The 16,197-nt window shown below is 42.8% G+C and overlaps 1 protein-coding gene and 1 pseudogene across 2 annotated transcripts in view; both read right to left on the bottom strand.

Moving 5' to 3' along the window:
- LOC149313963 (uncharacterized) overlaps positions 1-9,944 on the bottom strand; it is a 37,590-nt pseudogene extending 27,646 nt beyond the window's left edge.
- Positions 1-16,197, bottom strand: part of LOC149313962 (adenylate cyclase type 5-like) — a 321,268-nt gene that overhangs the window by 205,452 nt on the left and 99,619 nt on the right. The window lies entirely within an intron of this gene.

Raw genomic sequence — 16,197 nt, 5'->3', positions numbered from 1 at the left:
TATATTGGTTCTCTCATCCAAGTAGTAACTAGAGCTGACCCAGATTCACTTCTAAGCAAGAAGTCTATTGTAGTTTAGCAATCAGTCATTATACACAGTTAAAATTCAACAAATAAATCTTTATCATACTATACAGTTTCAAACTCTTCCTACAGACCACCAGATGTTGGGTAATCTTAGGTACAGCCTTTAAGCATTACACAGCTGCAAAGGATTAAAATGAAATACATATGTACCAAAAATACATATTTATGAACATTATACATCAAAAGCCAAATTTTTACAGAATATGACCTTTCCTTCAGTGGTTTCCTAAATGGTGGTTGGATTGATTTCTAAGATCATTATAACTGGAACAATCCAAAAGCACATGAGTAATATCTTTAATAGGCAGAGAATTACAACTACATACTCTATCCCAGTGGTGTCACGGGGAGGTGCAGGAGAGGCAGACCACACTGGGTGACACCTCAGAGGAGCTGTGACACCCAGTTGGGCCCTTCTCCCATTCTGGGAGTGCCCAGCACGCACCCCTTCTTCTCTGCCGCCCTGGCTCTCTCCACAAGCAGGAAGCCAAGGCAGCAGAGGAGGAGGAGGAAGTATGCCCTTCCATCCCCTCCTACTGCCCAATTGAGTAAATGAAATCATAACTGTATCACCTGCATAAAAGAAGAGGATTGAGTATCTTTGGTTTTTCACTTTAATTGGAAAAAAAGTCACCTTTTGGGAGCTCTATTATATTGCTAATTTATTGGTTAATATTTAGGTTAAAAAGAAGGGGGGAACAAATAAACACTCTTCTCTCACTCCTTTTGTAACTGGTGCAAAGCCTGATAGATGTCACCATCAATTCTAACTAACAGGGATATCTCAGAATGTAGAGTCATTATATATTTTAGAAGACTTGGATCAATGCCCACAGATTGTAGTTCGCGCCAGAGGCATTCTTGATGAATAGAGTCAAAAGCAGGTTTCAGATCAATAAAAGCCACATAAACATGCTTTACAATTCCAGCCAAGTATTTATCAATCTGTTTCAGCATAAATCAGCTTTCTAAAATTGATGAAAATTCCTGGATGGAATCCAGCCTGCAAAGCACAGCCTTCCACCTAGTCACCTAATTTTCTGAAAGCAGAGCTAGTATAGATCTTCCCTGATACATCTTACAGCCTAATCGATTTGTAGTTTGCTGGATCATTTCTAGATCCCTTTTGACAAATTGGAAGTAGAATAATTGTAGACCAACTAAGAAGTAAAATATGGGCCTGAACAGACAGGCCATAATAAAGCTGCTTCGGGACACTTTATGACACACGCATCTTAACAGACCAGAAGCTGCACTCCTTAGGACTGGAGCGTGGCTTTGGTATGGCTTCTGGCCTCTTAGCACGCATGCATCATTTAAACAGCATACCTCCATAGTGACCCGAAGCAGCTTTATTTTGGCCTGTCTGTTTGGGCCCAATAATAGAAATATTAGAGAATGCAGTAAAAACGTCTGGTAGAATACCCTCTTGTTTGAGAGCTTTTTTATTTTTTTAATTTTAAAATTAATGACTTAGTCCTATCTACTGATGCTTCCCTAGAATCACAGAATCATAGAACAGAGTTGGAAGAGACCACAAGGGCCATCCAGTCCAACCCCCTGACATGCAGGAAATCCAAATGAAAGCATCCCCGACAGATGACCATCCAGCCTCTGTTTAAAGACCTCCAAGGAGGGAGATTCCACTACACTCCGAGGGAGTGTGTTCCACTATCGGACAGCCCTTACTGAAACGTCTTTCCCATTCGGACTTAACAATATGGCTCCTTAGAACAGGAGCACATCTCTTTTCCCTGAAGGTATATGCCAGAATTTACTTAAGATTTTTTTTCTCAAAAGAGCAATGCAACATTCCTCCTCTGTTCTTCATAAAAAATTCTCTTTTTTCATTGATTAATCTTTTGTACCTTTCATACATTTTATTAAGTTGAGAGGGGATAATAGAAGAACCATTTCTGCAGTAAGACCTTATCCCTTTTCCCATCCGCCTTTTTCAATTTACTGCAATTTTCATTAAACAATTTATTACTCATTTTAATCTGATAATCCTTTGACAGGTCTAATTATTTAATAGGTCTAAAATAATATGCATTGTTATTTCAATACTAGACATTTGGACCAAATATTTCCTTAGTCATCTTCTGAATAAAGCTTCTGCTTCAAATCAGATTATAGCAAGGGATTCCAGTTTATCTGCCTGCCTGTCTGATGTTGATAATGTCTGATCAAATTTTAAGTGAGTACCAACATTTGCATTAGTGCTATTAGATGACTGCAGTGGCACACACACACATCATGCTACCAATTGGGAACAACAGGAACTGAAGTCATGCATTTTTTCTTATCTATGGGGGAGATCTGGATCCCCAGCAGATATGAAAGGCTGACTGCACACACACACACATGAAAACTGGAGATGAACAAGCATAAAACTATTCAGTATTCCAAAATCTGCTGAAAAATTCAGCTTAATGCAGGTTTCATCCTAAAATCAACTTTTGGGGGGAGATGATAATCAGGAGTTCAATAACAGGAAAATCCATAGATGTCAGGGATAAAGATGCAAGCACACCATGAATATTGGGGGGAAATGGCCAGTGACACGAGCTTTTTCCATCTATAATCATATCCTAAGGTTTTAAGTATTTGTAAATTAAGACAACTTCTCTTCTTTATTTTACCAGTAAGATACCCTAAGACAAAATTTCTCAATCAAGGTTCCCTGGAACCCTAGGATTCTGTAAGAGGTCATGGTTGAGTAGGGTGGACCCTCTTTTTTGAGCTGTAGATATATAGTAATAATATTTATGCAGGTGTTCCCTGAGACCTAAAAATTATTTCAAAGGGTCCTCCAGGGTAAAAAGATTGAAAGAATCTCTGTTAAGGGCACTCAGCCTTATGATGAGGGAAAATCATGTTAATTGGAAGATAAGTAACTATGTGCTCAAATATAGATTGTTCCTGGGCTCAGGGTTACACTAAAGACCCTAAATGTTTTGATAGTTAGTTTTTCTTACAAATGACACTTACCATTGCCAGGAGTGCAAGAAAGCTTGGAGATTGTAAAAATACATTTTAACATCTGTAATTAACCAGCAACTTTGAATAATTCACTTTTTCTGGCTTCTAAAAACATTTTTTTATAATGCATTAAGTACTGACATGACAAAATAGCAGGGTCAGATTTCCTTCCCTAAGAAACTATTAAATGGCTAAACCCAGAGCAATAAGAGGTGATAGCTTGCATTTTCCAACAGACATTAACTAATTTATTTAAAATATATAAGAAAACTGCTGACACTGATAGGCTGTGCTTATAAAGATGGAAAATGTATGAGTGAAAACGAATATATCTGGATGATTGGTAAAAAATACAGGGCTTATCTTATGGTTTTATGGGGCTAAATCCAATTCCTACCCACAGGAGACCATTAAAACAAATAGTACATTGTTAACAATTCCCATGCCTTTCAGTGGCTATACTCTGAATAGGATTAACACTGACTTTAATCCATGGTTTTAATCTGTTATGGACCACCTCGGAAATGACAAACCTGAAAGACAGTAAAGAAATATGTAAAGAGGGGAATAATAGGAAAATATAATGATTTTTTTTTTTTTAGTTTATTGAATATTTAGGGAGCTCTCTCTGTAAAACACACACATACACACACACACAATTTTTGTGATGTTCATATTGCACTGATCCGAAGGAAGGTGCTCTCATTTTAAAAACAATTCACATTCTGCCCTCCATGCCTTCCAAAACAACAACAATAACAACACCAACAAACCACCAGGCTGAATACAAAAAGACAAAACTGTTCAGCTTAAGCCTCTGGGTACCATCACCTTCAGTTGCCAGGCAACCATTTCTTCTGCTCTTCTGTTATTATAACTTACAAGATGATTTCAACATATTTACCTGAAATCCCCTGCATTTGGAAGATGAGGGACTGAAAGAGAGATAACTAAACATGGGCATGGATGTCCAGCCTTACCACCATCTCGAAATGTACATGGCCAGTTAAAGTTTTAGGTACTGTATATTTACTGCAGATAAAACAAACAATACAACAACAGTGCTGTTATTGAAAAGATCATGCCAAGCCAAAGGCAAGCTTCATGAATGACCAAAATTTCAGGCCAAGAATTTATAAACTTTGAAATTCTGCTACCAGAATACACAAATCTTTGACCATGAATGAGATGCATGTATTTATTATATTACACATGCTTTGAAAGAAACTGTGGATTTGCTTTGGTGAAACACATTTCTGGTTGGACATGGCTGGACATCAAGTCTTTGCTGATCTTTCTTAGCCACTGTAGCACAAATGCTCAGCCCCATGGTTCCTCAAAACTAACTCTTGGCAGTTGGGGGACTTTGGAACAGAATGGGATATGCCACAAAGGCTATTTGTTGTTGTGTGCCTTCAAGTTGTTTCCAACTTATGGTGACCCTAAGGTAAGGTTTTCTTGGCAAGGTTTGTTCAGAGGAGGTTTGACATTGCCTTCCCCCAAGGCTGAGAGTGTGACTTGCCCAACATCACCCAGTGGACTTCATGGCTGAGCCAGGAATCGAACCCTGCTCTCTAGAGTCATAGTCCAACAATCAAATCAGTACACCACATTGGGACACTCTCCACAAAGGCTATAGCCAATGTTAAGTTCTATAAAAGGTGCCTTGGTGATAGGCATACTAGAAGAAAATGATAAACCAATGTAAGATACCAGTATAGAAATATCATGCCAATATGAATATGATAAATAATCACACTGGGACAACAAAGGCCTGATTTAGATGGGCCTTTGCGCTGTCCCTGTCATGTTCTAGAGGTTGGCCGAGGACACACCATCCATGCCAGCCTCACCCCTAGCACGTGACAGGGGCATCAAAATGGTGGTGCCCTGTACACACGGGCGTCACCATTTTGACATGACTGACACATAGCATCCGCACATCCCGTGGCAATTGCAACGTCATGAGTGCACCATTTGCGCACTCGAGCGTCGCAAGTGTGATGCAAAAAAACCCTGCTTTTTGCGGGTTCTTTTTCTGCCGCCAGGAAGCCTCACTGTTTGGCAGCTGAGGCTTCCCGCTGGCGGAAATGGAGGCAGCGGCAGACCGCCCTTTTTGGGCGGTCTGTATCCCATCAAACTGTGGAGCAGAACCATTTTTCACTATTGCAAAGCCACTACTGCAATGCCACAACCCTGCCTTTCTTTCAGGTATGAATAAACTACTTGCTCATTTACACAACCCTAGGGAACAGGAACATCAAAACATAAACTAGCACTTATTATTATTAACCTTTATTTATATAGCGCTGTAAATTTACACAGCGCTGTACATACAATCTTTTAACAGTTTTTACTTAAGCAACCGAGAGCCTATGTTTATTTGCAAATGCTAGCTCATTCTAGTACATGTCTCCATTTTCACACTAAGCTCAGCTTTATACATGAGTATAAAACCTGCACTGGTTAGACTGCTCAGTCACTTTGTAATTGCCTCTCCTCTGCTTTCTTTCTTCTACTTAAATAATGAGAAGATGTTGATGGGAGAGAGGCTCCACAGCAATTTAAGCTCTTTTCTAGTTTATGTGTATACACTTGTCTACCTATGTTCACCCTAAAGCAGCTCAAAAGTTAGGTATTGACTAGAGGAAAATGAGCTGGATTGGCTGGGATATATGAAGAACCCATTTCACTTCAGTCCACTCTGGAGTGCTGCGTACATGCATATTAGTATAGGGAAAGAAAAGAGCACTCCAGAGTCATGAGAGGATTTGCCAATGAATGCACAGGAAAGAAAGAATTGTACTCTTGATAGTTTTGAATTAAAAAGAGAAAGAAAAATGTACAGCTTCAAGAGCCATTTCTGGCAATACTGTGTCCTTATTTAGGGACTCCAGAACCTCCTCCAATAGGCCCTTAGTCACTGCCAAAGATAGGATGCCCTTAGGTACTGCCCTTTGGCAGTTGCCAGAAGAACTCCAGAGGTATTTATACTTTTACTGCTGACACAGGAATGAAGTTTGAATCACTACAGCTGAGGTCAGGCTCAGCTGGCTAAGAAAAGTTACAGTAAACAGTAACATGTCAACTTGTCCTAAAGAAATTAGGCTTCCACCTCAATTATTAAACAAACTATTCTATTTTAAAGACAAGGGAACAATTCCCAGCTTTTACCTAGCAATGCCATTTACAAAAATCTATCCCAATTGTGCATTTATGTTAATTCTGCCTGAAGAAAGCTGCCCCTAATTTGGTAAACATGATGAGAAAAATAAGTCAAATTATTTGTAGTGGTCCTTGGACTTTAGCAAAGCTCACCCCTCAGTACTTCTTTGTGCAGTTTATAAACCACAAGCTGTCCCAGCACACCCAAGCAACTGCTGGCTTAGTATGCTGATATAACCCAGCAATGTACCAAAACTCAAGGATGCACAACAAACTATGATTACCTGTCTGCATTTTGGTACACAGCTCCCCATATTTACACTGCTGCAACATTTAATCAATGAACCCCTAATTTATGAGAATGAGTCAGTCTGAGAAAAACCTGGGATACAAAGATATTTTAGATTTCATTGTTGTGTGCATTCAAGTTGTTTCCAACTTATGGCAAACCTATCATAGGGTTTTCTGGCGCTAAGTGTTTGTGGCTCACCCAAATAAAATAAAACCCAGTGGATTTCCATGGCCAAGGCAAGAATCAAATCCTGGTCTCTGGAGTCATACTCAGACCACTATAACACTAACCTAAATTGTTTTGCAAGGCAATATTCATATAGATATAGTGCTTCTACAGGCCTACATCTTACTAGTTCAAAAAATTAGGTAGCCTAGCTAGTCTGAAACTGCATTGTTTACTTAGAATCATAAGTTTAAATATGATCTCTTATTCTAAATACAACTTTTATTTGAAACTTTCAACACAGAAAACTTGCACAACAGAAAGAAGGCTGGGCTGACATTCTTCTAGATATGCCATGATTCCCCTGGAAAACTCTTTTTGGCACTGTCAGAAGGAAACATTGAAATATGTCTCAACTGACATGTACCTTGAATTTTACAAGCTTCATCAGATTCCTGGTTTCTCTCACAAATTACAAATGGCTGGCTTACTTTCAGGATTGTGTTTACAGCAATAGTACATTAGTACATTAATATATGGTTGTTAAGTTCATTCTGCACAAACTAGACATCAGATAACCACTGGGTTCCCAATTAAATTTTGCCCTACACTTTGCTTATGCAGATGACATACCAACAGAACTGCTGCAACTTTAGTTCTAACTAAAACCTGCCAACAAATATGAGAAATAAAACAATGGCCCACAAGCAGGAAACAATCAGTACACACCCCTATCCCATGAAAAGGAGACACAAAAGATTGCAGCAACTACAAGACCAATGCATTGATTTCCCATGCAAGCAAAGTCATGCTCAAAATTCTGCAACATTCCTGCCACATATGGAACAAGAACCTTCAGAGATGAAATCTGGGTCCAGGAAAAGAAGAATCATTGGCCCTATCCAGGCCGGTGGATGCGTGCTAGGGTTTATTTATTTATTTATTTCTATCCCGCCTTTCTCCCAAAATGGGACCCAAGGCAGCGAACATATATAAACTTGTTAAAATTGTACAATTAAAATCATAAAAATATAAAAATTACAAATATAAAAATTTTAAAGCATACAGAGTTAAAATTAAAAAGTCCAAGTCCAACCCTCTCATCTCTCAATAAACCAAGCCTGCCAGATCTCAAAAGGCCTGTTTAAACAAAAATGTCTTTGCCTGCCTACGAAAGGCCTGCAGTGAGGGGGCTAGCCTAATCTCCCGTGGAAGGGAGTTCCACAGGGAAGGAGCAGCCACTGAGAAGGCTCTCTCTCGGGTCCTCACCAGGCAAGCCTGGGATGGTGGTGGGACCAAGAGAAAGCCTTCTCCTGAAGATCTTAGGGCTCTAGGTGGTTCATATGGGGAGATACGGTCTTTCAAATAGTCTGGACCTAAGCCGTATAGGGATTTATAGGTCATAACCAGCACTTTGAATTGTGCTCGGAAACAAACCGGTAGCCAGTGAAGTTATTTCAATGCAGGAGTTATATGCTCCCTGTAACTGGCTCCGGTCAGCATTCTGGCCACAGCATTTTGGACACGCTGAAGTTTCCAAACAGTTTCCAAAGGCAGCCCCATGTAGAGTGCGTTACAGTAGTCCAAACAGTATGTAACCAAAGCATGTGTCACTGTAGCCAGATCTGACGTCTCAAGGAATGGGCGCAGCTGGGACACAAGTTTTAATTGTGCAAATGCACTGGCCACTGCTGAGACCTGGGCATCCAGATTCAGACTGGAGTCCAGGAGCACACCCAAGCTGCAAGCCTGAGATTTCAAGGGGAATGTAACCCCATCCAGCTCAGGCATAGCCCCAATTCCCTGATCTGCCTTATGACTGACCAGGAGCACCTCTGTCTTGTGGGGATTAAGCTTCAATTTATTTGCCCACATCCAGTCCATTACTGACATCAGACACTGGTTCATCACAGGGACAGCTTCCTTGGAATCAAATGGAAAGGAGAGACAGAGTGGGTGTCATCTGCATACTGATGACACCGCACCCCAAAACTCTGGATGACCTCTCCCAGTGGTTTCATATAGATGTTAAACAACATGGGGGAGAAAACAGAACCCTGAGGGATTCCACAGGCCAGCAGCCAAGGAGTCGAACAGGAGTCCCCCAACACCTTCTGGGATCGCCCCTCTAAGAAAGACCGAAGCCAGTACATAATAGTGCCCCATCCCAGAGAGGCAGCTCAGAAGGATACCATGATCGATGGTATCGAAAGCTGCTGAGAGATCTAACAGGACTAACAGGGACACACTCCCCCTGTCTACTTCCCTGCAAAGGTCATCCACCAAGGCGACCAAAGCTGTCTCTGTGCCATAGCCAGGCCTGAAGCCAGATTGAAATGGATCTAGATAATCCGTTTCATCTAGAAATCCCTGGAGCTGGGAGGCCACCACTTGTTCCAGAACCTTGCCCAGGAATGGAATATTAGACACTGGCAGATAGTTGTCAAGAATGGCGGGATCCAGGGAGGTCATTTTCAGTAATGGCTTCACCACAGCTTCCTTTAGGCAGGATGGAAATTTGCCTTGCTGCAGTGAAGCATTCACCACTTCCTTTACCCACTCGATCAGTCCCCCTCTAGCTGATTTCAAGAGCCAAGAAAGGCAAGGCTCCAGTACACACGTGGTGGCTCTCACTTCTCCAAGGATCCTATCCACATCCTCAGGCTGCACAAATTGAAACTCATCCAATAATATGGGACAAGCAGGCATTATGGTTACATCAACTGGACCTGCCTCAACTACAGCATCCAAGTCAGAGCGAATCCGAGTGATTTTGTCTGCAAAGTGTCTCGCGAATTCCTCACAGTGAGCTGTCGAGTGGTCTTTGTTTTCTTTTTGGGGCCAGAATGTAAAAGGCCCCTGACTACTTGGAATAGCTGCGCTGGGTGACACTGTGCAGATGTAATGGTGATAGAAAATTATAATTTCTTAGCTGCCACCACTGCCATGGCATAGGTTTTCCAGTGGGTTTTGGCCCGTGTTTGATTCGATTCACTCTGAGTCTTCCGCCATCGTCGCTCTAGTCTCCGTCCCATTCGTTTCATCACCATCAGCTCCCTTGTGAACCAGGGAGCATGTCTTGCTCCGCTTCATGTGAGAGGATGTTTAGGGGCGATCATGTCCACCGCCCTGGCCATTTCCCTATTCCAGAGGTCAGCCAGGGCTTCGACAGGATCACCTGCCGAGGCAGCAGGAAATTCCCCAAGAGCTGTCAGGAATCCATCTGGATCCATAAGTCTCCTGAGGCGGACCATCTTAATCGGCCCTCCACCCCTGCAGAGGCTCTGAGTCCCAGTGAGTCTAAACCCTACCAGGTAGTGATCAATCCATGACAACGGAACTACTGATAGTTCCTCCACTCCCAGATCACTATCATCCTGCCCTGAACAGAAAACCAGGTCCAGAGTATGTCCTGCTATATGAGTGGCCCCAGATATTATTTGGGATAGCCCCATGGTTGTCATGGCAGACATGAAGTCCTGAGCTGCTCCTGACAGAGCAGTCTCCGCATGGATGTTGAAGTCCCCCAGGACAACAAGCCGAGGGGAATCCAACACCACCGCAGAGACTAACTCAGCCAGCTCAGGCAGGGAGACTGTTGTGCAGCGGGGTGGTCGGTACACCAACAGAATCCCTATTCTATCCTGGCTGCCCACCTAGACTGTGGGACAGGGCACCTGGTAAGGGAGATGGAATCCCGATAGACGACTGCAACTCCGCCTCCCTGTCCCCCAGGCCTTCCCTGCTGCTGATCGGAGAACCCAGGTGGGCAAAGCTGGGAGAGATTACCCCCCCCCCCCAGCTTCATCCAGCCAGGTCTCCGTAATACAAGCCAGGTCGGCACGCTCATCAAGGATCAAGTCCCGAATCAGCGGTGTTTTACCATTTACCGACCTGGCATTGAGCAGCAGCATTCTTAGCCCAGGGGGGCCGCTGCCAAGGCTATCCAGACTATTTGAATTGGGGATCAGTTTGGGAGTAACCAGAACCCTATGTTCGCTTCAGGGCGTCTTTTACAGATGCCCCGCAACCCTAACACATAGCTGCGGCGCCATAACGGCGGCATCCTGTATACACGTGTGCCACCATTATGATGTCATGGCTGTGGCACATCCAAACGGCACGGGTGTGACATACTCGCGCCACGTCAGGCCACTTCTTGTGGCCTAACACCGGCACTGGAAGGCGCTCCAAAACAGAGCTCCTTCCCGGAGGGTACCTCATTCCCACGGCAACTAAATTGGAATGGTGCCAGGGGGAAAGGGGCTGAGTGGCCCCTTTCTCTCCTGGCTGTGGCTCCTGGAGTGTCCTGGGGCATGAAGCCCCAAGAACACCCCTTTTCGGGAAGAGGGAAAAGCGGCATTTTGCTGCTTCTCCCTGGTCCCAAAAAGCGCCAGATTACGGCCTCTAGGCTGCTGCTGCGGCTGCCCTGGCCCCAATACGTGGTGTAAAGGGGCGGCTGCAGGCTGCCCAAATGGGCAGTCTGTATCCCGCCTAATAATCATAGAATCATAGAATTGGAAGAGACCACAAGGGCCATCCAGTCCAACCCCCCTGCCATGCAGGAAATCCCGAACAAAGCATCTCCAACAGATGGCCATCCAGCCTCTGCTTAAAGACCTCCAAAGAAGGAGACTCCACCACACTCCGAGGGAGTGTATTCCACTGTCGAACAGCCCTTACTGTCAGAAAGTTCCTCCTAATGTTGAGATGGAATCTCTTTTCCTGGAGCTTGCATCCATTGTTCCAGGTCCTGTTCTCTGGAGCAGCAGAAAACAAGCTTATTCCCTCCTCAATATGACATCCCTTCAAATATTTAAACAGGGCTATCATATTACCTCTTAATCTTCTTTTCTACAGGCTAAACACCCCCAGCTCCCTAAGTCGTTCCTCATAGGGCATGTTTTCCAGACCCTTCACTATTTTAGTTGCCCTCCTTTGGACATGCTCCAGTTTCTCAATGTCCTTTTTGAATTGTGGTGCCCAGAACTGGACACAATATTCCAGTTGGGGCCTGACCAAAACAGAATATTGTCGCACTATTACTTCTCTTGATCTAGACACTATACTTTCATTGATGCAGCCTAAAATTGCATTGGCCTTTTTAGTTGCCGCATCACACTGTTGACTCATGTTCAACTTGTGGTCTACTTGGACTCCCAGATCCCTTTCACACATAGTTTCATTAAGCCTGGTGTCCCCCATCCTATATCTGTGCATTTTATTTTTCCTCCCTAAGTTCAGTAACTTACATTTCTCCACGTTGAATTTCATTTTTTTAGCTTTGGCCCAGCTTTCTGGTCTATTCAGGGCATTTTGAATCTTGATCCTGTCCTCTGGAGTCTTAGCTATTCCTCCTAATTTGGTGTCATCTACAAATTTGATAAGTATGCTCCCAATTCTGACATCCAGGTCATTGTTAAAGATGTTGAGTAACACTGGCCCCAAGACAGAGCCCTGTGGGACCCCACTGGTCACTTCTCTCCAGGATGAAAAGGAGCCATTGTTGAGTACCCTTTGGGTTCGGCCAGTCTACCAATGACAAATCTATGTAACAGTTACCTTGTGTAGCCCATATTTTACAAGCTTGTTTGCAAGAATGTCATGGGAAACCTTGTCAAAGGCTGTACTGAAATCAAGATATACTATATCCACAGCATTCCCTTCATCTACCAAGCTGGTAATTTTATCAAAGAAAGAGATCAGACTTGTCTGGCATGACTTGTTTCTCTGAAACCCATGTTGACTATTTGTGATTATGGAATTGCCATCTAGATCTCTGTTTAATGATCTGCTCCAGAATCTTTCCTGGTATAGATGTCAGACTAACTGGACGATAATTGTTGGGATACTCTTTTTTCCCCTTTTTGAAGATGGGGACAACGTTTGCCCTCCTCCAGTCTGCTGGGACTTCTCCTGTTCTCCAGGATTTCTCAAAGATTATTGCCAATGGTTCCGATATTACATTTGTCAGTTCTTTTAATACTCTTAATATGTAGTTCATCTGTTCCTAGAGACTTAAATTCATTTAGATTAACAAGATATTCCTGTACTATCTCTTTACTTATTCTGTGCTGAAATTCCCCTAGTCTGTCCTCTGCTCCATTATCCTCAGGTTGAGCACCCTTTTCCTTTTCTGAGAAGACTGAGGCAAAGAAGGTGTTGAGTAATTCTGCCTTTTCTCTGTCCCGTTAGCATTTTGCCATCTTCTCCATGCAGTGGCCCTACCATTTCTTTCTTCCTTTTGCTGCGGACATATAAAAAAAAAAGCCCTTTTTGCTGTTTTTAACCTCTCTAGCAAGCCTGAGTTCATTCTGTGCTTTAGCTTTTCTGGCTTTACCCCTACACATGCCTGCTATTTGTTTGAATTCCTCTTTGGTGATTTCCCCATTTTCCATTTCGTATACATGTTCCATTTAAAACTTAGCTCAGTTGAAAGTTCCTTAGTCATCCATCCTGGTTTCTTGAGACACCTCCCATTTTTCTTCCTCACTGGAACTGTTTGAAATTGTGCCTTCAGTATCTCCCTTTTCAGAAACTCCCATCCGTCCTGAACTCCCTTCTCTTTTAGTATTTCTGACCACAGGATCACCCTCAATATTTCTCTAAGTTTACTAAAATCCGCTCTCCTAAAGTCTAGAATGTGTGTCTGACTATGCCTGGCTTCTCCTTTCCACTGTATAATAAACTCCAGGAGAACATGTTCACTTCCACCTAAGGATCCCACCATTTGCACCCCATTAACCAAGTCATCCGTGTTGGTTAGGATCAGATCTAAAATAGCTGACCCCCCTTGTTGCCTCTTCCACCTTTTGAAATTGTCTTCGAGGCAAGTGAGGAATTTGCTAGACCTTGAGGATTTTGCTGAGTTTGAATGCCAGCAAATATCAGGATAGTTGAAGTCACCCATCACTACTACATCTCTCCTTTCTGAGTGTGTGGTCATCTATTCTAGAAAAGCATCATCCAATTCCTCCATATGATTGGGGGATCTGTAGTAGATTCCCACCATAACATCCTTGTTGCTTCCCTCCCCTTTAATTCTTATCCAGGTGCTCTCCACCTGGCTTCCAGGATTGATGTCCTGGATCTCTTCACTGGTGTAAATATCTCTAACATATGTGCTATTCATCCTCCTTTCCTGTTTGGCCTATATCTCTTTAAAAGGTTATACCCCTCTATTTCTACATTCCACTTATGAGACTCATCCCACCAGGTTTCAGTGATGCCTATTATATCATATTTGCTTTGTTGTACTAGGAATTAGAGTTCATCTTGCTTATTTCCCATAATCTGTGCATTAGTGTAGAGACATCGCAGACCATGGGTCCCCTTTACTTGCTGCCTGTGCAAGTCTTTTTGCCTCCCACTGTTGGGTCCTTGCACTATTTGTCTTGTTTCCTCTATGTCAGTTTGACTATTTTCTCCAGCCCTTTTGCCTTCCTTAATATTGTCTCCCTCCCCCACGAAACTCAGTTTAAAGTCCCAAATTCTTGAGACTGTTGGCAAAAACATTTCTTCCAACTGGCGTGAGATGCAACCCATCCATTGCAAGAAGTCCCTCCTCATGGAACCGCAGCCCATGATCAAAGAATCCAAATCGTTCTCTGTGGCACCATCTGCAGAGCAAGTTGTTCACATCCGCTATTTTCCTCTCCCTTCCTGGACCATGCCCTTCAACTGGCAGAAGAGACAAGATGACAACTTGTGCATCCATTCCTTTCAGCTTCCTACCAAGAGCTTCATAATCACTTCTGATGTTCTGAAGGCTGTGTCTTGCAGTATCATTGGTTCCCACATGGACCAAAAGAAAGGGGAATTGGTCAGTACGTTTGACCAGTCTTGTCAGCCTCTATGTCACATCACAGATCTTTGCCAGAAACTGTTCCCAGAAATGGCGCCTCCTGGAACACATCGGGAACCCGATGGGAACGCCCGGCGGCAGCGGCGGCGTTCCACCTTGCGGTAAACTAGGGTTCTGGGCCCCATCGGGTTCCCATCACGCTCCGTGCGCGCCCGCGCTCGTGCTCGTTAGAACACATGGGGGACGTTTTTGCCCCCTTGCAATAACCTTCAATGCTTGGAAATGTAGAGGGCAGCAGGAAGAGAGGAAGACCATATACCAAATGGAAAGTCAAAGAGAACACATCCTTCCGTCTGCAGGAACCTGAGGACTGGGTGTCTTGAAGAGGCTTCATCCATTGGTTGCCATGAGTTGAGGGCAGTTAATAATAATAATAATAATAATAATAATAATAATGGAGAATATTTTTAGGGAAGAACTGGTAGGTCTTGAAACCATTGGAAAATTACAGTGGGGATGGATGTGAGATGCAAAAATAACTTCAGAGGCCTGCACAGGGGAGAATTACCAAGCACAGGAAGGATTAAACCCCCTTCTTTTCAAACATGCCATCATGCTGCGAAAGTAAAGAAGCTGTAGGTCAGGGGCAATACAGCAAACAATCTGCATATAGAAAGTCCTATGATCAATCTCAGCACTTAAAAAGAGGCTATGCAAGAGGGTTGGAAAGGTATCAGCCCAGAACATGGAAACTTCCTTTTTAAAATTCAGTTACTTGTTGCATTGTGTAAAATTAGTCTGCTGGTGTTAATCATTAAAATGATGAAACAAAATAACTTGTTACGTTATTTGTTTTACATTACTTTTGTGAGGTACTGATAAGGAAAGCCCAGAAAAAAACCTTGTCGAAATACCTATGAAATGCCCTTTATTTAACGGGTGTTAAAAAGTGACAGTTTTTAGTGATATAGAAATATTACTAGTAAATTAATGTTGCTCTTTCTCATTATGCCCTCATTACTCCCCAAAAGCAAAAATAAACTCATTACTTCTGGATTCTGTCTCATCTTAAGATGCTACAGAACTTCTACCAAATAGAGAAGATCATATTGGGCAGGAAACAAAACTTTACTTTTTTGGATTATGACTCCCAGAATCAGTCAGCCAGCCAGACTTCTAGCCACACCAGCTGGGGGCCTTCTGGGAACTATAATCCAAAGTAAACTCCTCCAGGTCTTGGGCTTGATGGACTGATGATTTCATTTGCTATGAAGCTGCTGTATGTGTTACGTATGCTTTGCATTTTTCAGCACAGGTCCCAGTTTGGATCACAGTCAACAAAGTTCTTTATGGTACAGCAAGGGCAAGAGGAAAAGAGAGAACACAACTGTCCACAATCAACAAAGACTTCAGCTAGTCCTGATGTATTTCTGCCCATAAGAGCAGAATCTTATCAGTAGCTGCCTATTGTTTCCAAAACAGTGGCAGGTCTTGAATCTCCCACAAGAGACTAAAAATATACTTCCAAAAGATGTGAACAGGGCCACATGCTCTCTTTCTATTTTTAGTTAAATTCTTTTCTGCTCTGTAGGCAAACACTTCTGATTTTGCTGCACTTGATATAAGAGAGGAAAATAGCAGGAAAGAATGAGAGTCCATCCATTTCTCATGCAATTTCAGAGAGCAAACTGGAAAGCAAGGTG

Source organism: Sceloporus occidentalis, unplaced genomic scaffold (assembly GCF_023333645.1).
Source record: "Sceloporus occidentalis isolate IW3139 unplaced genomic scaffold, rSceOcc1.0.p SCAF_4, whole genome shotgun sequence".
Lineage (NCBI taxonomy): Eukaryota > Metazoa > Chordata > Lepidosauria > Squamata > Phrynosomatidae > Sceloporus > Sceloporus occidentalis.
This window is presented reverse-complemented; position numbering and strand designations above follow the sequence as displayed.